This window comes from Aquila chrysaetos, chromosome Z (assembly GCF_900496995.4).
Source record: "Aquila chrysaetos chrysaetos chromosome Z, bAquChr1.4, whole genome shotgun sequence".
Lineage (NCBI taxonomy): Eukaryota > Metazoa > Chordata > Aves > Accipitriformes > Accipitridae > Aquila > Aquila chrysaetos.
Window position 1 is genome coordinate 77,310,730 of NC_044030.1, and position 22,847 is coordinate 77,333,576.

A 22,847-nucleotide genomic window follows, 5' to 3' on the forward strand; every position below is an offset into this window, starting at 1 on the left:
CGCACCCAAGGAAGGTGCTCGCCTGCGCCCGGATCGATAGCTTCGCCAACGTGAGCGAAGAAAAACAGCCGGCTGCTTTGTAGCTGTCAGGAGCACACAGGCTTTTTGTCCGTCTCTTCCCCTGCGCCCATAAATAAAAGTGACAGCAACTTTATTTAGGACTTCTTCCAGTTAAGAGGGGATGGAAGAAAAGTGAAAAATGAAATTGTAGCTCAGCAAAGGTGGAGGGGGAGGATTCTGGGGGCACAGCTCAGGCTGTGCTGTGGCTGCAGCAGTCTGGGCTTGTGGCAGCCCTCGCACTCCCCAAACCAGTATCTCCTCATCCCCATCAGTGCACCCTTCTCCTCCGCCCTTCCAGGCAAAGAAACCCCACCCCACATGCCCCTGTCTCCTGCTGTCCATCAACTCCCCAGCGCTAGCCGAGGGACTCAAGTGTCTGGAGGGAGTCAGAGGTGAGTTAACTGTGTCTTCTTTCATCCTGAAAGAGATTAAAAAAACCCCAAATAATTCAGAGGAGAAAGTCACCTATTCCCCACACATATGCACACATATGCAAAGCTTGTACTCGTAGCATCAACAGCAGCCCCAAAAGGCAGCTCAGACCTGCGCAGCTTGTCAGCATGGCTGAGCAGTGAGTGCAGCATCTCCACCAGCATCAAGCACCACAAGAGGTCCTGGCTGTTTTGGCTATAACCTCCAAGGAGTCTTTTACAAATGAGGAAAGACATCCTTTCTATAAAAAGCACAGAAAGTGACTCAAAAGGCAAGAGAAGAGGTGAAGGCTGCTCTATGAGACATCTGAGCATCTAGCAGAGCTGGCCCCAGGCAATACCCCAGCACAAGGCAACACAGCCAGGGTTTGAGCATCCCAGGTCTGGTCTCCCCCAGCTCCCTGCAGCACCTCCCAGCAGCACAGCACCTCGTGTATCACAATGGTATTGCAACGCGCTGATAATACAAGCTTTGTTTCAACCTTCATCCTGTTTGCACCACTGCTAGGCCAGAGCTATGTCGCACGCCGGAATCCAGTCCCCAACAGCGGCTGCAGGGCTCCTGCCATCTGCGCCATGGGGCCAGTTCCCAGATGCTTAGGAGCTTGACTGGAGCTAGACTGAAGTTATGCCATGCACCTTCACCTGCACACAAACACACTCAGGGCAGGCGTATAGGGACACCCACCATCCCTGGGGATGGGCACCCACCCCATCTGGAAAGGTTCAGGGTAGAAGTTCTGTGCAGCTCCCTGGGGAGAGAAGCTGCGAGTGACCTCATGGGTTTCTTCCACCACTGCCCTCTCCGCTGCCGTGAGTCAGAGATTAACGACAGGCCATTTGTCAGCACTGGTGGCATCATCGCCAATCTCATTTCTGAGCAGACATCTGACCTTGCTTGCATCCCCAAGACCCGTGTTACCGCACGGCTCAGGCAGCCTCCTGACAGCTCCCAGGGGATGCAACGCAAGGCAGAGGACCAGGTTATGACACAGCCTGATCCTGACTCATGATGCACAAGACAAACTTTTCAGCTGTGGGACAAGTGGTGAGCGTTCGTAGGCTTGTCCCACTGCCCTACATTTCTCCCAGCTGGTACCCAAGCAAGGGTCTCCCTTGCTGAGCACTGGATTAGGTTACGGAGAAGGGAGATCTGCCCCCGAGGAGAAGGGCTCAGGCAAAGCCAGCCTTGCCTGAATCTCGGGGAGGTGGGTTGAGGGGGGAAGACCTTTTTTGCAAGCCTGCAGCATCCTGTGTCTCAGCCCCACGCAACCCAGCCAGCTGGGGGGTTCAGTGTGCAGTACTAACTGTGGCACCCACACCTTCTCCACAGCCAACCACAACCCAGGCTGAATTTTAACCCAGATCTCACTCAGTGAGGAGACCAGGTAAAATCCAGACACAGATCCACCCTGCATTTCTGAGCAGAGCTTGTACAAGTGTCCTGCAGAGTAGGTGAGCTATGCCACAGGGTCCAGCACCCCTCTAACCCAAACCAGACCATGTTGCCACTGTACAAGTCTACTATGCAACTGTCACTTGGACACCACACACGGCTCTGGTCCTCACACCTCCAAAAGGGAGCAGTGAGACTGCAAGAGGTACAGGGGAAGGGGAACAAAACAGCTTCTGCATCAGGGCACACCAAGCACACCAAGACTTTTCAGCCTGGGAAGAGGGAAAGGGAAGAAGGAGGAGACAGGACTTAGCCACAGGACCTCAGGCTGGACACACTGTGTTGGCCAAACCATGATGTTCACACAGCTCCTTATTAAATGGCAGAAAACATGGCAGAAAAATTATTTCAGGAGGAGCAGGGAAAATTCAAGGAGAACAGGTCCTCTGACAAATCCTGGTCCTGATGCAAGCTTTGCCTCAACACAACCCTCAGCCTTAAACAGCCAGATGCTGGGAGGATTGCATCCCCACTGGGAGGGATGAGACAACCACCAGGACGGCTCTTCATCTGCACCGAGTCAAGCCAGTCCTGGCTCTCATACTTCTCATAAGAGGAATGAATCAAAATGATGTGGGACTGGGAAAAGACACACTCAGTTAAGATGAAGAAATCAGTGCCATTAAACATCATTAGAATAATATGCCCAGAAAGCTTCATAAAAGGAGATACCATATGATTGAATGCTCTCCAGACCCTCATTTTACACAGACCCAAAACACCAACTGAGACTGTCTTCTAACAGCCAACTCTCACAACTATCGGAAGGTTTTTTGGTTTTGTTTTGTGGGTTTTTTTTCCTGAGGAGCTTTTTGGGTTTGCAGTTGAAACTACAATTCTTTTAGTTCCTGAGGAAAAAAAAAAAATCATTTTTCATTAAGCTGAAGCAAATGGCATTTTTGCTTGTCAAAAATATTTGACACAACTCTGACAGACTCGACCAGACATATAAATAAAAGATTTAAACCCTTCTGCTTCAGAGCTTAAGAAAAACCCACTGTCAGTCCCATGCCAGTACAAGCTCTCTCCTGTAGGTCATGCTCCCTGGGGGCTGCCAGTACCATCCCAGTGCCGATGCTGGGATGGAGGGCAGGTACCAGCCACACCAGCCCATTCATGCAAGTAAAACCCCACCAGCCCACGTTATCCCGCTGCAGGCTGCTGTCTCCCAGGCTGGATCAGCCCCCCCACCCCTGGTTCAACAAGCAAACAGCCAGCTCTGGTGGCAGGGAGGTGAGCGGCATTGATCCCCTCCCTCTCCTGCCACCATCCGTATCCGATAACGGCATCGACCGAGAAGCGCTGCATGCTTTATTTCCTCAGCCACCCGGGCTGTGCATCAGCAGCCATCGGGCCTCCTTCCCCATCCGTCGTGTCAGCGATGCGGCCGCAGACGCTGTGACAAGACGCAGAGCGGTGTCGAAGCCCATTTCGAAATCCTTCTATCCTATTCAAGCCAGAAAGGCTTATCTGCATGGATTTATACTGTTTGCCCCAATATTTAGCTACTGAGCTGACTAATCTGTGTGCAAGAAAAATCCCGGTGGCTCAGAGGCTGAGCAATCTACATCATTCATCATTTAGATTAGCTATTGTCTTAATCCTCTTTAAACTACTGTATAATACATAAGGGAATGGATGTCCTATATGCTCGGGATATGCAGAAAAAACCCAGGCTGAAGCTCAGAAACTTGGACAGAAGCTAGAATGACAAATTCTACCAAGCCACAGAAGAAAAAGGAAACCTGTTGCATCCCCTGACAGCTGGTTTAACTTCTTCTTGCTCTCTCCACCCTAGCTGCCTTTAATTATTTCCTAGCCAGCTTCCTAAAGCAACACATAGCTCCACTGCCCTCACATCACAACACCGTTATGAATTAGGGATCTCAAGCTGCGCCAGCCCATGCAATGTGGTCTTGCTAAAGCTGCTGCCCCAAGGATGAGCTCCTCTGCATCCCAGGAGCTGGGACATCCCAAGCCAGCATCAGCCATGGCCGTCTTGGAAGGGCAACAGCTCTGCACAGCCCAGTGTCACGCTTTGGGCCCTGCCTTGCAAACAGGCAGGCTCAGGTCAAGGATTAAAGTCCGCTTTGCTATCCAGGATCATGCCGTGCACTGCTGTGGTGCCCGGCACGAGGATGAACAAACAACAGGTTTCTTTATGGAAACAGCAAGGAGTTTGTGGGGAGAAGGAGGGGGTGCAACAAGGCAGTAGCAAATGAGGCTTTAGTACGCTGCCCGCCAGAGCTGAGGGAGCTAATAAACAGACAGATGAGAGCTAAGTTGTCTTCTGAACCTCTGTATCAGTATTCACATTACAGAGGCTGCTTCCAGCAATTCCAGCGTATTAATAATAAATGCTACATAATTACAGGAGACTTGCTTTTGTCCTCTCTTCCTGTTTACTGTCAATGTCTGCTTAACCCTGTGCAGCCCACAGTCGGCTCTCCACCAACACCAGCCCCTCCGTGGCTGGCACAGCCCTGGCACCCAAGAGAGGGTGCCTCTCCCAGCTCCCTCCTGGGCTGGACAGGGCACGAGGAGATGTGAAGGAAAGCTCAAGTGCTGATGACAGTCCGCAGTGATCACCTTCTACCTGTCAAAGCTGTGACAGTGTTGCTGCAGGGCATGAAAAAGAAGTATTTGGGGCCTCAGTGGCAGCCCCAGGCTGGGATGAGTTGGGGACTGTGCCAAGGGCATCTCCAAAGCACTGAGGAGCACGGAGTCACCAACAGCGTCTTAATAGCAAATAGAGTTTATGGCCTCTCCTAGTTTTAATTTCCTCCAGACTTGCACCTGGAGATGCCTTCCCTACAGAGATGTTTTTGGGGTGCCTCTGCCCCAGCCCACTGGGAGCCGTCCCGCTGCACCCATGGTCAGAGGGCTGTCGGTGGTGACAGCTCCCCAGGATGCACAGCCAGGAGCAGTGACACTGCACACTGCTGGGAGCTAGCAGCAGGCTCTGGGGCAACCCCAGGAGGAAGCAACTGTGGGAAGACATGGGAGATGACCCACAGGTCCCAACTCTGGCACCCAGGTAAGGAAGAACAAAGTTTTTGTGTAATCAGGTCCCAGACCGAAACATTTCCAGCTTGTGCAGCGCTGCAGCCATCTCCCCATGCTTGTCCCTTGTTCTCTGCAGCACCAGGGCCCCTTGGATCCAGTTGCTCTTCCCAAGCACCCTTCTTCCTAGGCAAGCTATACCAAAACGCTATGCCCCATGTGATCATTTCATGAGGTGATTCAAATGAGTGTTAAAGACCCTATGGCACTTTTCCCCTGAATTTTAGAAGCATTTCATCCAATATAGCTGCAAACTGAACTCTGGAGCCTGTTTTGCTTCCCACAGGACCATCTCTGTGAGCATTTCTTCCTCAGTTGCAGGCAAAGAGCATCAGAACTCTGGAGAAGGGTCCACGTTAACAGTACAACAGCTTTTTATAGCAGAGCACAGGTTTAATTTGCACCTTTCAGGATAGCTCTCTTTTCCCAGCCTTGCAGGGAGGCTGCCATGCCCCCTAACATGGCTTCAATAATAGAAGAGAACTGATACCTCAAAGGGGATTTCTGCAAGGAGAAACCAACATGCAAAACAAAGCATGCCTGCCTTCCAGTGCAAATTAACTCAGCTTCTGCCCCAGCTGCAGACTTTTCCAGACATGAGACCCACTGGATGGCAAACGCATGCCAAGCAACTCAGATGCAAATCTCTCCCTGCACAGAGAGAGCCTCAAATGCTAAGGGAACACTTGGCTCGAACAGCTGAGCATTGAGAAGCGTTGAAATGGAAAAAAAACCCAACTGAAACCCAGCTACATCACTCACACAGGGAAGACAAGGCTGGATTAACATAAGATCATCTGTCCCTCAGACACCGGTGTCCCATCCAACCTGGGACACGCACAGCATCCCCCAGCCCTGGCATCCTGCCACTGTTCTCCAATGGTTCCCACGGCTGCACATATCCACTTCACGTTTTCTCTGCCGTCTCCTCTGCAATGTGAAGCATAGAAGCTTTCTCCTCCCCATACATGTCATAGTCACTTTTTTGGAGTTCTCAGAAAATGAAGCAGCAACAAGTCATTCAGGAATAAATGCTGAAGAAAAAGAAACACAGCTCTTCTGTCCTACAACAAGTACAGCACGGAGAAAAGTGAGAGGGACAGACCGTGCAGGGGATCAGAGGAACACACAAGGCAGGAGCCGTCTGGGCTGCTCACATGGAGCAGGCATGCCAGAGAAGGATGGAGCAGAATATGGAACAGGAAGAAGGAGGATCATCATCATCATCATATCAAGCTATTCTTTTCAGGAGAGTATCAGGAAGGCTACTTTGAGAGCAACATGGTCAGTAGATAGCCACAGGGTGTGAGGAAGGCTAAGTTCATCCCTGCTGGGTGGCCCTGGGCCAGTTGCATCTCTGTGGGCTGCCTCTCTCTTCACTCGCTGCCACTTTTGGCAGGGCAGCCTGAATTTCTGCACTGCAGGGAACTTTGCTCCCTGTGCAAAAGGCACTCAGCAGGCTGGAGTCCCCACACACCACCGTGAGCTGGTGCACCTGGGAAAGCAGTAAGCCATAAGGACAGGGAAGGGAAACCCACCAAAAGCTGCAAGGAAGATGACGTACGTCAACCCCAGAAAGGAAGATCCCAAGCTGGACTGCAGCTCTGGGACACACGCACCCTGTGCGGCTGGAGGAGCTCCCACACGCAGAGGGAAGCGATGGACCTGTCAGCCCCTCGCATCACCTGCCAGACACGCGGACAACCTCCAGCACTGCTGGGCTGGCTGTCACAGCAGGATTGCAAGTGCGGGAGGATAGTGAAGCACCCAGACTGCTCTGCATGCCCCTCTCAACAAGGCACACCCAAGCCAAGCCCAGATCTTCCCAGAATGGATCCCTGCATGGTGGTGCCACAGGCTGAAGCAAGATTTGCCCCAGGATTATCAGCCAGCTCCCCTAGATGCGAAGACAGAAAAGCATTAGACTTCGAGCCCTCAGACTCACCTCTAGGACAGCCTGCATCACACCCCCCCTGCCAGGGCTGTTTCCCTGCTTTCCAACAACCTTCATGTCCAAACCCACCTCCCCAAATCTCAGGATGCTCCTCGGCAGTTGATGGCAGCACACTGCAGGCTGCGTGAGCCTCTTGTGTTGGCCCCCTCCGCAAGCCATTTCAAAAAACATCAAGTTATTAATTACAAATTAAGCTGCTAATCGATACTAAGCTCTGTTAGCTCTAGGGGAAACAGAGGCAGAGCTACGCTCCTCACACACCATGGCTCACTGACTGCAACTGCAATATGGGGGGCCTGCGCTCCCTGGGAAAGCTGCTGCAGGCACAGTTGCACCGCTTTCAGCTCGAGCTGCAGACGCCAGCCCAGGGATCTCCTAATGCTTCACTTCTAGCCCTGACCTGCCTCCAACCACTGTGACAACCAAAGGTTCAAACACCCCCTCCTAGCTGATGGTCAGACGCAAGTGCAAATCCGAAGTCAGCACTCACAAGCACCAGCAATTGCCTCCACCAAGCTTCTTCTGTAACACAGCAATTAGCTGTGAGAGCCCCAGGGCTCCACCCAAATAAAGATCTCCTTGCTTGGAGCGGGTGAACAGTTTCCCTATCACCACATCCCAGCAGCACTTAAAGGTTTGTACAGTGACAAATACCCATCTCGCTTGGCCCTATGCGGACTTCTGCATCTTGCAGAGGATGAGGCGATGAAGCATCAGTCCATGCCAGACAGGTAAGATTAGGCCAGCTGAGATTCTAGAGCTGAAGAAACCCCTCCTGCCACAAGTTTCTCAGCTCCACCTTTTGGAAAGCTCAGAAACACAGTGCAGAATTACCTCCTCTCTTAATAAGTAACAGATAATAAGTAATTAAATAGTACTATTAATAAATAATGAATAATAAATCCTCAATAAGGGGCAGTAAAGCTTTAAGTATTGCATCCCTTTGCCCCAACTTTGAATAACATGGGAAGCTCCTCTCTTGCACAGGGAAGCACAGCACTTGCCCACGCCAGACAGACCTGCCTTGTGCAGGGGCTCTGATGGAGCAGGACCAGTTGTGCTGGGTTTGACCATCAAGCAGCTGGTGCTGAGGTCTCCATCAGCTCTCTCACTGACCCTCTCCTTGGGCAGCTCAATTAAGCCTAACGATTTACATCCAGCAGAAGTCATGAGCAAACACAGGAAGACTTGGCGACCGTGGTGCTGTGCAAGCAGAAGGTGAATAAATAAAATTGACTCAAGCTGACAGAAAACTGCACAGTGAAGCTCGTTAGAAGATGCCAATTCAGTGACAGAGATTCTGTAGTGAAGCATCTGTTTGGGTGACTTTGGCTCACAAGGGGGCAAAAAGAAAATGTGACAAAAGCCAATTCTACCTTTAAATAGGAAAAACTCCAGAGAAGTTTTATGCTATTTCAACATTTAAGTTTAAAAAAAAAAAAAAAAAGTTTAACCAAGAAGAAAGAAAATATCGCTAGTTACTAGAATGGATTTAGGATCAGAGCTGTAGAATAACCTAGGTTGGCCCAGATCTCAACCTAATGCCATGCAGGTGGAGCAGGACCAGCCAGCTCAGGTCACACGGGGGCTGCTGCAGGTCAGGGCTGAGCATCTCAAAGGCTAGACCCTTCCCATCTCTTATTCCTTTTGCAGTGTTTGAATGCACTCATGGGGACAAGATGCTTCTCAGTGCCTGTTAGGTAATTAGATGCTCCAAACTGGGCTGCTGCCTGCTGCCCTGTCCCTGGGTGTTTCCAAAAATGAGTCCAACTCCTGCCTCTCCTCACCCATCAAGACGCTCAAAAGAGCAATAAGATCCCCCCAACACCCTGCTTCACCTTCCCATCCCCAGGCTGCACAGACCCACTGCTCCCAGCATCTCCGACACCATTCTTCCCCTCCACTAACCCTCTGAGTTTCCCTGCTGACAACCACCAACAAGTTTTCACATCACATTCCCATGGGAGATGGTGGTGGGGAAATATTGTAAACCAAGACAGACTGCACAGCTTCCTAGAGGGCAAGAAACCCTTCCCAAATCTAGGCGCAGCCATAACCGACTGTCACAGTTTTCCTTTCAAAAAACAAAGAGCCCTGCTCCACGACGATGCAAACAGTTGCCGTTTCATCACAGTTCCGCTCCCCCACCCCCCCGCTTCCTTCAATTTGAAGTCAATTATGGCAAGGTTAATGGGGCAGAGAGGATGCCAGTCGGCTGGGTAATGATGTCAAAGCACCTGGCATTGCCTGGGCAACAGCTAGGCAGCGGGGATGCAAATGAAAGCGCAGGATTGCACTTGGTCCCTGGAAGCGAGCTGATGCAATTGAGCGTATCAGCATTAATGAACATGGAAATAACGAGAGAGCACCCAGAGAAATAAGACACTGATGGGGGGTGGGGGCTGCACCCAGCAAGAAGATACAGCTACAGGGACCACATGCTACGTGTCAATGGGAGTGGGCTCCATGATGCTGACCTTCCTCCAAGTCTTTACCCAGAGGTGCTTCCCATGGCTTAACACTCCAGTTTTGCACACCCAAGACCAACCATGTCGTTGTTGTTCTGCTGAAGTCTCTTCTCCAGCACCTCCTGGCTCCTCTCCAGGCAAGCTGTGACAGGGAGAGCAAGAGGGGAGCTGTGTGCGTCAAGAGGTCACATCTTAGAGTGATTCAATAAATGTGGGGCCAAGGCAGCAAAGACCAAGGGGCAAGAGGTGCACTGGGGCAGAGGTGCTTGAGGGAATTTCACTGCAAGGAGCAGTGACCTGCTCAGCAAGAAGGCCGTTCCAGCAGTGCAGCCCAGCTTCTCCAAAGCTTGCAGTCCCCACATCATCTGCAATTAATATTTTGAACCTTGCAGGCAGAGCAACAGGAGCTGCTATATGGGATGTTGTCTGCCAGGACAGCACTTGGCACAACACGCTTCCACAGACCAGGACTACAGGGTAGCAGATAACAGTGCTGCAAGCCTCAGACACCAGCAAACCATTTCCAGCTTTGGTCCACCATCCAACTGCTGTATCTTCTCCCTAGTTCACGAGCTCCATCAGATCCCACTCAGCACATTTACTACTTGGAAAACCTTCACTCCTATACTGTAACATTCAGTGCTTTTCTATCCCTGGCCTTTAAGCCCACCCCATGCCACCACTCTCCCTCTTTCTTGACTCCACTCACACTCCAGCACAGCTGCAGTGATGCAGCTGCCTTTGGTCCCCAAGCAGAAGCATCCCTCCACATCTCGGTGGCACAGCTGGGCTGGTGCCCCACAACCACCCTCTCGTGCTTTCTGCTCACCTTCTTCAACACTTCACAGCCCACTCCCAAAATATGCTCCAGGGCAGCAACAGCTCCACCAGCAGCCACAGTGAGGTTCCACAGCGGTTCTCCTGCCCCAAGAAAAGCTACATTAGATGGGCAGGGGCAAGCTGACAGCATTTCTCACACCAGTGACTAGCAGAGCTTGCACAGTTGAGATGCAGCTGTGCAAATGAGATGCCAGTAACCACCCCCCAGCCCCGGTGATTCTCCACAGGCATGAAGAGTAGTATCAAGGACACAAAGCAGCCGACAGCACAGGGGAGCAGTTGGGTCACGCATCCATTTACAAGGTCATCACCCTGTGGCTCTTTAAAGCCCTTCACTTTCACCCGAGCAAGTCAAGGTGACTTGCACAGGCCGTGCTGCTGCTGCTCCTGCTCCCACCAATGCTCTCTGCTATCCCCTGCCCTTGCGCTGTGAGCCCCTCTGAGCTGACAGCATCTTTCTCCGCTCTCTGGAAATGGCCCAGTAAAGCAGCAGCCTGTGCCATAAATAACACTGGCAATGGGCAAGAGCTGAGCAGCCGTGGGCTCTGCAGGGACCGGAGCATCCCTGGCCAACCCATGCCCAGGCTCTGCAGGACACAGGGCTTGCCCTGAGCAAACACCTTCCAAGCATCCTCCCTGCCCACCACAGCAGGACCGGGCACACCTGGGCTCACAGCGGTGCCATCCCCAATGCCAGGTCTCTCCTTGAGTCCCAGCATGTTGCTTTTAAACGTCAGCAGTAAAACCAGCTACACTAAGGGAATGAAATGGAGGAGGAGGGGAAAAAAAAAAAAAAAAGACGAAAGAGAAAGGGAGAAGAGACAGCTCTGCTAATAGCGAGTCAGCCAGAAGTCTCCGAATCCATTTGAAATGCGTAGGGCTTAATTTAACTTAATGGTTTTGTCAAACATTGGCACTCTGTTAAAAGCACAGGAGAGCTGGTAATCCAAATGCCAGTGGCTTTGCCTTTGCTAGTTGCAAGAAAGCTGCTGTTCAAGTCCCCAGATAGATCCATCTGGCTTCACACAGGCAGCAAGCATGGCCCTGGCTACTGCAGTCACTCATTAGGGCAGCTCTGTATTTACTTAGCACTGGCAGCAGCCCTGGCTTTGCCCAGAACACAAAAACAAACACAACCACTGCATTTCTGAGCTTGTACATGTCTTAAGGCAGCTCCAGGCTTCTCCTGCAAACACAGCTCAGTCAGGGGAAGAGAGATTTGCAACTTCCCCTCGGGAAGACAAAATGAAATCTCTCACCTACGTGGACTTTGGAAAGAAGTTGGAAGAAAAAAAAACAGAAAAGCAAACTCCTTGCTCACAGGCAGGCAGAGAAAGCCATGAGCTGAGCTGCAAAAGCTTGATTCCCACCCAGCCTGCTCTCCCTCCTCTCTCCAGCAGTGCTAGGTCAAGGGACCCCAGCAGCCCTCACAAGATGGGACGGGGCTCAACCCCAGGGGAAACCAAGCAGCACCAGCTCTGCTGCTGTCAAACCCTCTTCTAGAGGGAAAAATAGAAATATCAACCTGCCATTTAAGATGATCTTCCCTCTGTGGACAGGAGAGTGAGCCCATCCCTAAACACAGTAAGGACAAGACAGAGGGTGTTTAAGCAGCTTCACCTGCCCCGATGCCCTATTCTGGCAGCAGATGGGGAATTCAGAACACCTCACATGCTGCCTTGTGGTCTTGCCCCTCCTCTGAGGGCACCTGTGGATGACTTGCAGCACCAGGCACTGTGTGATTCAAGCCACTGAGACACACACACACCGGGGACAGGGACCAGGGTACTCTCCCCTTTGCAGCGACAACTGTCCCAAAAGGTCAAGCTTGCTTGTAGTGTCCTGGGAGGAGGCTAAAACATTGCTTTCAACCTTGCAACTGTCTGCAGGACATTAGCGAGCCACAGATCTGTCCTCCGCACCCACATCCTCCCATGCACCAGCAGCCACCACAAACTGGTGAGACCAGAAACGTTGGGAGCACAGCTCTGCCCACTTCCCCAGCCCCATGTGCTCGCAACAGCGGATCCCAGAAACCTCCCCTTCCCCAGGGCAGAGTCGCCATTTCCCAGCCCATCCCTCAACCGTCCCTCTGGCTCAGTGCAGGGCACGCTCCCTGCCACGTACCCCAGGCAGCGGGGTTTGTTCAAAGGGCCAGCGCTACAGGAAGCACTGCTGCCAACCCCCAGCCGCTCAGGGCAGCCCCAAAGCAAAGGGCTACAGAAGGAAAACAAGCCCTAAACTCCAGGGCCATGGGCACATCCCCGCCTCCACACGGTGCAGGTGGGGAAGGGGCTCCAGGAAAACTCAGGGGGGGCAGCAGAGGCTTTTGAGCCTGTGCATCCCCTTAAACCTCCCCCTCCATCCCAGGACCTGGATTCCTGTTTGATTTAAGACACAAATGGAATCGAGTTTAAAGGTCTCAGCCTGGCCCTTGACTCCTTGGTGGGAGTCTTTCCACATCACAAAACCACCAGACAATTCAGCCTGATTGACAGCCTTTCAGGCAAAGAGGCCCGGGGCTGGAGGGAGGGGGCCGTGGGTCAGGGCTAAGCGGGGGCAGCCAGAGCTGTGCATGGGGCTGGGAGAGCCGGGGATGGCTACGAGGTGGACACGATGCTCACGGTTTGTGCTTCCACAGGAAAAAGGTTTCTGGGGAAGGATGAGAGAGACTAGAGCATCCCTCAGGGATGCAGTTCCACTTAATACTGGCAAAAGCCAAATTGCAGATAGCACATACAACGGGAAAAAAGAGAGTCGGTTTAATGCACTTTTTCCCTAGGTAAGTGGGTAGCAGTGTACACCATCAAAAGCAGGGAGCTGAGGACCAGGCAGAAGGGGGATCCCAGGCTCAGAGAGGGGAGACAGGTCAGTGACAGTTAAGAGCCAGGAGGCATCAGGGATGGGAAAGCAAGAGAACAAAGCCAGAGCTCAATGACCCAGGCCTCAGCCATTGAGGCCACAGCAAAGGCTGAGATGGCAGCATGGAAGCACACACATGTGGACATGTGCACCCTGTGCCATATTCTGCCTTGTGCCCCATCCCTGCTCTCCAGCCCCAGCAAAACCCAGCTTGGCAAAGGGACATCACCAAGTCTCCCCTGCAGCAACAGGCAGAATCCCCAGAACAGCCAGCAAAAAAGATGAAGTGCTTCCTCATCTCCTCCACCCTCCTCCTCCTCACACCCCAGCTTAGGAGAGCTGGGCACAACCCATAGCTCCCTCCAACACTGCTTTCCCCCTGTACCAGGGCCAATGCCAACACCCTCCATGCAGAGCCCAGTCTTCAGCTGTATGTGGCCAGCCCCCTTCCAAACCCACTTATGTTGCTAATTTGGGGAGAAGGTTCCCTTAAAAGCACTCTCATCTTGCAGTCTGGGTCAAACCCATGTTTGCCAGCCCCTCGTCTCAAGAGGACACAATGCACCTCTGCAACAAACCGAGAGTCATCACTTGGGGAGACCAAGCAAGGGAATGTAAGACAACCACAGATACTTGTCATGCTATCTTATTTATCCCCCCTTCTGCACACAGGAAACCCTTTCTCCTACCTTTTTTTTTTTTCTCCTTTAAATAAAAGAGAAAAATTTTAAGCTGGTGCTTTAAAGCACAGCAACCGCCAGCCCATCTCCATGGCTTGCCAAGAGAGCAATTCATCCTCTGCCTCTATTCTGCAGTAGGTAAAGCCCCCCCCCTCGCTTTTGTTCATCTCCCCGCTCTTTTGTCTGGCCCTGAAAGCGTTGATCACTCCTGCATGAGGAATGTGAAACTGATGTGATGTGATAGGAACAATGCTCCAGCCCCAGCTCCTCGCAGCCACATCAAAGTCCCCATTTGCATGGCTTCCCCTTGCCTGCCTGTCCCCCTCTGCCCCCGGCCGTGCTCTGGCTGCTTCAGCGCCTTCATTGTCCTCCCAGCTTCGAGAAGCAGCCTTGGCCTCCTGCTAAAAGGCACTCGATGGCCTCCCCATGCCTGCTGCTGCCTCCTCTTGCCCATGGGAGATGGGACTCACGGGCAGCATCTGGCTAGCAGATGTGGCATCTGCAGGTGGCACTGATACCAGCTAGGATACACCAAGACAACGTCTTTTTTAATCCTGCTGCCGTCTGGTACCTCCTCCCAGATGGATGCTTCTCCCCACGGCACTGCCAGCCTGGGGTGGGGGATCTAAGCAAAGGGATGGGGGGGTGAGGAAGAGCCAATAAATCAGGAGGTGTGGGGCAGCGAGGTCCAGCCCTGCTAGAAGAGAAAGGGGAAGCGTGTGGAGGGCATTAACGTAGAAATTAGGACACTTCTTCAGCACAGAGGGAGTTCACACTGAAAATGCCCTGCTCTTGCAGCGTCTGTGGGAGGCAGATCCCTACCTGTCCTTCTGGTGCAGGAGGAGAGACCAGGAGGACACGACCTGACAGCCAGACACCACTGCACCTGTAGCACTGCCAGCCCACGCAGCACCCTCCGGCACTGGCAGCAGCATGGGGCTCAGTGGATGCTGCAAAAGCTACCGGAGCAGCTGGATAAACACAGCTCTGGGTCCAGGCAGCCTCCTGCCAGGCTGCTGAGCCCAGGCACGCTGCCACCAGGTAAAAATCTTGCTGCTACCCTGTAATGAACAGCCACAACCCAATGCTAAGAGATGCCCTTCCCAGAGCATGCTTCACGAGGAGTCCAGCTTCTCCAGACCTCACCAGGTCAAAGGCTTTAACCCAGGGCCAGCAAAGGAGGCTGCCGAGAGAAAACAAACCCTCCCGTGACACAGAGAGCCTCTCCCCAGTCCCTCCATCACAAGCCTGTGCTGACAAGACAGCAGCTGGAAAGTGATAGCTTTCCAGCTCCCCAAGGCACCGGCTGCCTCCAAGTCCCCTGGGAGCACCAGGCAAGCAAGTGCCATGTCCCCTTAGGGGACAGCCAGGTGCCTGCTGCCAGGCAGGGGGATGCAGGCAGCACCCTGGCCGGGAAGGGGAAAGCCAGGCACTGGCCGTGCCACCTGGGGTGCAAGGGGGAGGCTGGCACAGGACAAGACCAGAGGAAAGCAGTGGTGGTACCACACAGGTAGCACCAGGCTACACTGGAAACAGGAGGGACACTAATGCCCCTGCAAAACCGAGGTGCTGCTGCTAACACCTCACAGGCTGAAGGATTTAATTTTTGTTGACAGTGTATACACTTACGTTACCCTTATCACTGAGACCAGTGTAAGATTGATTTCCTCCCATTCTCATCCTGAAGCATGGGACTTCCACTTAACCTTAACAACAACCATGATGCCGAGCCAGTCTGTGTCACCAGCCAACACACAGAGACTGCCAGCATCTGTCTACAGAAAAAACAGGCTTCTCGCTCCAGCCATTTCCAACACAGCAAGCAAGATCCAGGTAATCAAGGCTTTGAGCCCAAGCACATCTCCAGTTTGCACCTCATACAGAAGATCAGTGATCCAGAGGGACTCCAGGTGTTTTGACTTCAAATGCACAGAAAATGCAAACCAACTGTCCAAGAGCCATTTCTGGATTATCAGCCCACAGATCAAAATGCAGCATGGGTTATGCTGTAGGATGTACTGCTCTAATGTTAAACAGGCACTTCTTAAGCACTTCCCAGGCCACCTGTACCCAAGCAGCCTCCCAAATCTTGAGAGCCCCTACCTCTTTCTTTAGTTTTTACCTGGTTACTCCAGCCCCCTATTCAAGCCCCTCTGCTCTTCATCTCCAGCTGAAGTTCAGCAGCCTGCCAAGGGACACAGCACTGGCAACTGTTCCTGATTCATACTGATAGAGAATATAACTTCCCTTTAAAAAAGTAAATAGAGCTACTACCAAGAGGCAGAGCACAACCTTTTTTATTAACGAGCATATTTCTGCCTCAGTGCTGCCAACACTGCCAACAGGGGAAGCAAGACAGTCAATGTGGAAGAACTAAGCCCACCTTCCTAACACCTTGGGTCAGATTCACTACACAAAAGCCCTCTGTTGTGTGTTAGACCTGGCCAATGTCACACCTGGTTAAGAAAGAAGATTCTCTGCTAGAGGAATATGTTGGGGTGTGATTAAGGAGGACATTTCAATCTGGCATTCAAATTTTTCCCTGCCAAGCTGGTTTACCTTAGGATAACACCAGAAAGGCTGTTTTGCTGCAGCTGTCCTCACACACTAACCAGAGCCCCCCAGCAGACCCGAGCCTCCTTCATCAGGTTGGGGGGAGCACAGCACACCGAACTGTGCTGCCCACCACCCTGCTGGGCCCCCAGCTGGTGACCTCCCAGGGGATGAAGCTCAGAGCCCCCTCTGTGTCCCCAGGAAGAAAGGAGTCCCCTGTGGTGGGTTGACCCTGGCTGGATGCCAGGTGCCCACCAAAGCCGCTCTCTCACTCCCCCCCTCATCTGGACAGGGGAGAGAAAATATAATGAAAGGCTCTTGAGTTAAGATAAGGACAGGGAGAGATCACTCACCAATTATCATCACGGGCAAAACAGACTCCACTCAGGGAAATTAGTATAATTTATTACCAGTCAGAGTAGGATAATGAGAAATAAAAACCAAACCTTAAACCACCTTCTCCACACCTGCCCCTTCTTCCTGGGCTCAACTCCACTCCCAATTTCTCCACCTCCTCCACTCCAGCGGTGCAGGGGCACAGGGAATGGGGGTTGCCATCAGTTCTTCACACCTTGTCTCTGCCGCTCCTTCCTCCTCAGGGGCAGGACTCCTCCCTCGTCCCCTGCTCCAGCATGGGGTCCCTCCCATGGCAGGCAGTTCTCCACAAACTTTTCCAGCGTGGGTCCTTCCCACGGGCTGCAGTCCTTCAGGCACAGACTGCTCCAGCGCGGGCCTTCCCATGGAGTCCCAACCACCTTGGGGGGCATCCTCCTGCTCCAGCGTGGGCTCCTCCCCAGGCTGCAGGTGGGCATCTGCTCCCCCACTCACCCCCCTGGGCTGCAGGGGGACTCACCATGGTCTTCCCCACGGGCTGCAGGGGAATCTCTGCTCCGGCGCCTGGATCCCCTCCTCCCCCTCCTTCTGCACTGACCTGGGGGTCTGCAGGGTTGCTGCTCTCATGTATTCTCACTCCTCTCTCTGGCTGCCATTGCTGTTGCGCAGCAACTTTTCCCCCTTCTTAAATACCTTATCCCAGAGGCACTACAACCATCACTGATGGGCTCGGCCTTGGCCAGTGCTGGGTCTCTCCTGGAGCCGGCTGGCACTGGCTCTGTTGGACACAGGGGAAACTTCCCGCAGCTTCTCACAGAAACCACACCTGTAGCCCCCCCGCTACCAAAACATTGCCATGCAAACCTAATACATCCTCCCAGCCCAGGATGGAAGGTGGCATCAGTCCTTTTTGGTAACTATAATGGTGCCGCTTTGCTCAGAGAGATGAAAACCTGCAGAACACCAGGACAACAGCCTTGGTCTCATGTTGCTGGCAGGGAGGTGTTGCAGAAGAGGTCACAGATAAGGTGCTGTACACCTCTCCAGTACAGCACCTGCCCAGCTCTCCACACAGCTGTCAGCAAGGCAGGATAGGTCCCACTTTATCAGAAGGGGCCCTGCCGATGCTGCATCAAGAACAGGGAGCAAAATGCTTTGTGCCAATAAGGGAGGAAACACTATGATCCTCGCACAGTGCTCACTGGGGAGTTAAATTCATCCCCTAAAAGGTGGTGAAACGCTGGAGAACCCTGCCCAAGCAGGGCTGGGTATCACTCCTCTCCTGGGGATCAGGGACCAGGAGACATCTGTCCTTTTCCCTTGCTCTATCCCAGTGGTCCCCACTGGCTCCTGGTCTCCTCCAGCACCTGGTGCTGACCACATGGGATGTTGCATCCACAGGAATCCCCCTCAGCTTGCCTTACACCAGCATTGCAGCTTGCTGGAGCCCAACAGTACCACTCGAGCATACCCCAGGCAGGCACCCCTAACCCTTCTAGCGCACGTATAGAGATAAAAGGCAGCAAGGCAGTTAAACAGAGCCACCTCGCTCACTGCATTCAATTGCCATTGGAGGCATGCCACAGGTGAACAGAACCTTGAATACAGCTAGACAGATGTTGTTTCAGGGCTCGCTAATTCTCTGTCCCTAATTCATTCCTGGTTTCTGCAAGATACAGTCAATTCTTGACCAGCCACCGCACATGCATGTTTCTTTGCTTTCAATTCGGCCAGCAAAATCCATTTACCGTGCCTGTCTCATCCGGTTTCCGTCAAGCCTGCTGAATTCTCCTTCAGTGAAATAAGGAAGTTTACTGTAACACCCTCTTTTGTAAGAGCACGGCTAAAATGACAGTCTTTCTGGTGCCTGACTCTTTCCCTTCACAGCAGGAGCTAAACACTGCTTGTTTCCAATTGTGAACTGTTCCGACTTCTTGAAATGCATGAAAGTACCAAGGGGGGCAATTTAACTGGGAAAAAGAGGTTTCTAAAAGAGAATTATTTATTTACTTTGCAGTTTGCTATGGAGAAGTTTAGGCTGGTAATTTACTAGCCAAGGATGTGGGGGTCTCCGGGTGAACATGAGAGAGCGAAGAGATGCAACTCAACATCTGCCTTGTCCAACACTGGGCACGAGCAGCCAGAAACCAAATAGTTGGTTTAAGGTTTCCAGCTGCAAAGCCCTGCCCCACTTGGTGGGTCTGGGGGAGGCAGGGCAAAAGCCCCCTCACTTGCACAGCCCAGGGTTTTTTGGCTTTCGGTACCAGAGCCACACGCCACCTTTGTGCCTCAGAACATGGTCCCAGTCCTCTGCAGCATGTGATTTCCACCTCAAGGCACCTCCTAAGGGTTTCCCAGACTGAGTTTGGGGCAGGACAGAGGGAACAGAAAACCCACACCCCCTACTCCCTCCTTATCGCTTTTCTGGTGACACGTATCCATGGCAAAGGAGCTACAAGACACCAAACATTATTGGCCCTGTGCTAAATGCTGCCAAATAAGTAGCATGTGAGACAGAGTGACCCTTTTATTCAAAAACAGCTGGAGAACCAGGCCAAGCTGCTATCTTGCAAGCACCTGGAAGACCCACACTATTAACTTCTGCCCAGAAGTAGCCACCAGCAGCTTCAGAGCAGGGGGGCAGTCCCCAGGGATGCACACCAAAGGAGGAGACCACCAGAGAGCTCTCCTCCCATCCCCACTCCTGCCTGAGTGGGACAACTGTACATCTGGAGCCAGGCAGCTGATGGGAACCCAGCATGGGGCACACCAAGTCCTGCACAAGGAAACCTAGCCTTTGTACTCCATTTGCAAAACGCTTGAAGCCTGATGCTTTCAGCACAGGAAACGTCCAAAGTCCTTACACTTTAGGGTTGAATTCCCCCCTGCAGTAGCGTGCAGTTTTCATTTCTCATCCTCTCAGGTTATAGTTTCCTTACACTCTTTTCACATCCTTGCTATTTTTTTGGCGGTTCCTCAAGTTTCATTCTCTTTTCCAAGTTACACGAGCTGAATTTAAGACTTCTGCTACTCCTCCCTGCTCATTAGCAGGCATAAATTAAAAGCAGAATTAAAGAGATTATTTGCAATACCACTTGAGACACCTTCAAGCCTCTTACTGCCTTGCCACGTACTATGAATTCTGACCCACCAAGGGACTTTACATCCAGACCTTGCCAAGTGTTTATCTACATCCTGTTAGGTAGGTTTGGGGGAAGAGCTCTCATCCTTCTCAGAAATAAGATAATCCTGAGGCTTTCCTGAAAGGTTTTGGTTCCTGCATCAAGTTTGTTGCAAAAGGGTTTCCACCTGCTAAGGTCTTTTGTCACTGAACAGCAGATATGACCCACTTGCAGAAAAAACTTGCAACAAATTTTTTTTTTTTTTTTTTTTCCCTTTCACGGAATTTGGGTAGGATATTGCCAGACCTGCATGGGAAACTGAGCTACTGCCTGCAGGGCCCTGATCAGCCACAGCCTCCCACAGGGACCACTGCTACAGGGAGCCAAGGAAAATCACTGCACACCAGCCTGCTGCCAGGACCAACAGCATCCTGTTGATTTCCAGGAGCCAAACAATTGAGGACCTGCAGATTTTTATTGCTATGCTCCACTGCACCATACCCTCCCCTCTGCGATCCTGTGTGTCAGGGAAGAGCCTGAGAGATGCTGGTTGCTGCACGCTCAGGACCCAATGTGCTGACATTAGCACCCAGAAACTCAGGGAGGTTGTTTGAGTGCAATCAAAGCTATTTCTGAAGTCTCATATGATGCTCACGGGTACAGCCCCTGCTGTTAAAAGCTCAGTTGGCACAAACCAGTGGGCACAGGGCTTGCAGACCCCTGCCTGTCCCACAGCACCGTTCACACCCTGAGAGTCACTTATGGATCCAGGCAAGATGCAAAACTGAGCTCAAGTGTCCCAGGGAGGAAGGGCTTGGGGCAGAGCACCCAACCGCCTGTGGGAAAAGAGCAGCAAGGACTGAGCATGTGTCACAAGATATTCTACCCCAGCTGGTCACCGGAAAGGAGCTGGGAGTGATGAGGACAAAGCACAAAGCCAACAGCTCAACAACTGTCAGCTCAGAGCGCCAAGGCACGGCAAGAGCACACGGGCCATCACTGCTACGTAAGACACCACATGCCTTAATCTCTCCCCGGGGAGAGAACCTCTTCCAGCCCAGACTGTTTGTGTATTCAGCTAATTCTGTTGCCTGACTTTCCACCTACTTGCTCAGCGGAAAACCGATCCTCCCAAGTAATCATCACTATTTCATCCCTACCCTCAGATGCAAGGCCACAGCATAAGCAAAACCCTGCTCCGCTGCATCAGCTGCAAACCCAGTGTCACAAGGGCAACTGGCTCCCCTTGCCGTGTCCTCTTTGCTGAAGCTCCTCTCCCAGTCTGAGCACCATGTATGCCAGCACGGCCAAATACTGCACCCCCCTTGTTGGTCTAAGTAAGCCTCATATACCCTAAAATGCAGTTCCAAATCTTCTCCATGGCTCCTACACACAAGTCAGGCTGTTCAAGGTCAGTGTATAATTAAGGGGAAAAAATACCCTGCATACACCAGGGAGCATCCTGAACAGCATGAGCTTAGTATTAGCTCTTGCTGGAGCACAGTGAGACTATTCCTGCCTGCTGCCTTCAATGCTGGTGTCCACACTCACAAAAAAAGAGGTTGTAGAAGTGGAACAGCTTCCAAGAAGAATTAGGAGAATGAGTCGGGAACTGGAAAGCCTGCTGTGCAGCCACAGGCTCAATTGGTTCAACTAAGCCAAGAGACAATCAGGATAGGACTTAATCACCCCCTGCAAAAGTACCAGTGTAGAGAGAAGATTTCTGCTGGCAGTGGAACCCCCCCTCCAGGGCTGCTCAGATCCCACACAATGAAGGCAAAGGAGACAACTCAGCTTGTGGGTCACTGTAAGAGGGCAAACAAACTACCCTGGGCTGGGAAGTATTATGCTCAGGTCTCGGCTCCAGTTGCAAGTCATCCCACCCTTAAGCCCTAAGCTGGTAACAGTGGAAGGCAGATGAGCAGTGGAGATGTCCTGGTTCCCTCCCTCCAGGCCAGCCAAAGATGAACCAGAAGCCAAGCCACATAGCAACACCAAGGGCATCTACCCACAAGTAGTCAAGATGTCCCTCTGCACCTTCCTTTAGCTCTTCATTTCACATGCAGGAGTTACCAAAGGAGACAGCCCATGTTCCCACTAAAGACAGTCAGGCCGACGGTCATTTGGAAAAAGGGAAGGCAGATTATGTTGTTTTTAAAATGCAAGTCAGCTATCCTCACTGGATCAGCAGGGGGATCAATTAGGACAGACCAGCAACCTTAAGAGGTCAGAACAGGCATCCCATGTGCTTCTCCAGCACTTTGAAGTCTCACTGTCCTTTCATTCCTGCTTCCATATTGAAACCATTTTCACCAGGGAAGCTTTGCATCAAACACTGCTCTAAAACCCAGCTGCAACACTGAAACCTGCTCTTCACTCCTCCCTCCAATTACAGTGCTCACTTCACCTTCAAAGCAAGGCTGCCCATGATGCCTGCTTGAGCTGAGTAACAAATGGCACAGATCAGCTGCTGCCAGACTGGGGCTGTAATCCCATCGAAGAGCTGCATCCTGGAGTCAAACTGCAAGCGAGACAGCAGAGGCATCACACCTCTTCCTGCAGGGACAGGGAAAGCGACAGGTTTCCAGAAAAAACGACAAACCCATCTTATCCCTCAGACTGGTACCCACTCTGCACTGTCAACAACCCTGGCACCAGACTCCCATCTTCTTAAAGCAAAGGGACACCAGCTACTTACATTCAACCACTAATTCCCTGAAGAGTATTTACTGAGGTTAGCCGAGCATTTGAGATGCTTGCAAACTACCCTCAAGCTTTCCTTAATAGCTATTTCTGTAGAGTCATCTTTTGTTCCCAGTCTCCCCCACACCTCTTTGGACTTTTTTTAATCTAGCTAAAGACAGGTATAAAGAGATGCTGAGGATCTCTGTCACTTGAGAAGGGAAAAGAAATTGGTAAGAAACCAATTCTATTTAATAGACCTATTGTATCCCTTGTATTTTCTTCTCCCCAGCAGTACTTTGAAAAAGCCTTTCTCCCTCCTTCCATCACCAGCTGGAAGGGC

At 51.9% G+C, this 22,847-nt stretch overlaps 1 protein-coding gene across 3 annotated transcripts in view; it reads right to left on the reverse strand.

Moving 5' to 3' along the window:
- CNTFR (ciliary neurotrophic factor receptor) overlaps positions 1 to 22,847 on the reverse strand; it is a 212,789-nt gene that overhangs the window by 161,941 nt on the left and 28,001 nt on the right. Inside the window, exon 1 of one of the 3 annotated variants that reach the window (XM_030005485.2) lies at positions 10,262 to 10,280. The exons of the other annotated variants lie outside the window; for them this stretch is intronic. The gene's annotated coding sequence lies outside the window, so the exon portion shown is untranslated. Of the gene's footprint in view, positions 1 to 10,261; positions 10,281 to 22,847 lie in introns of those variants that run through there. 3 annotated transcript variants of the gene reach the window in all.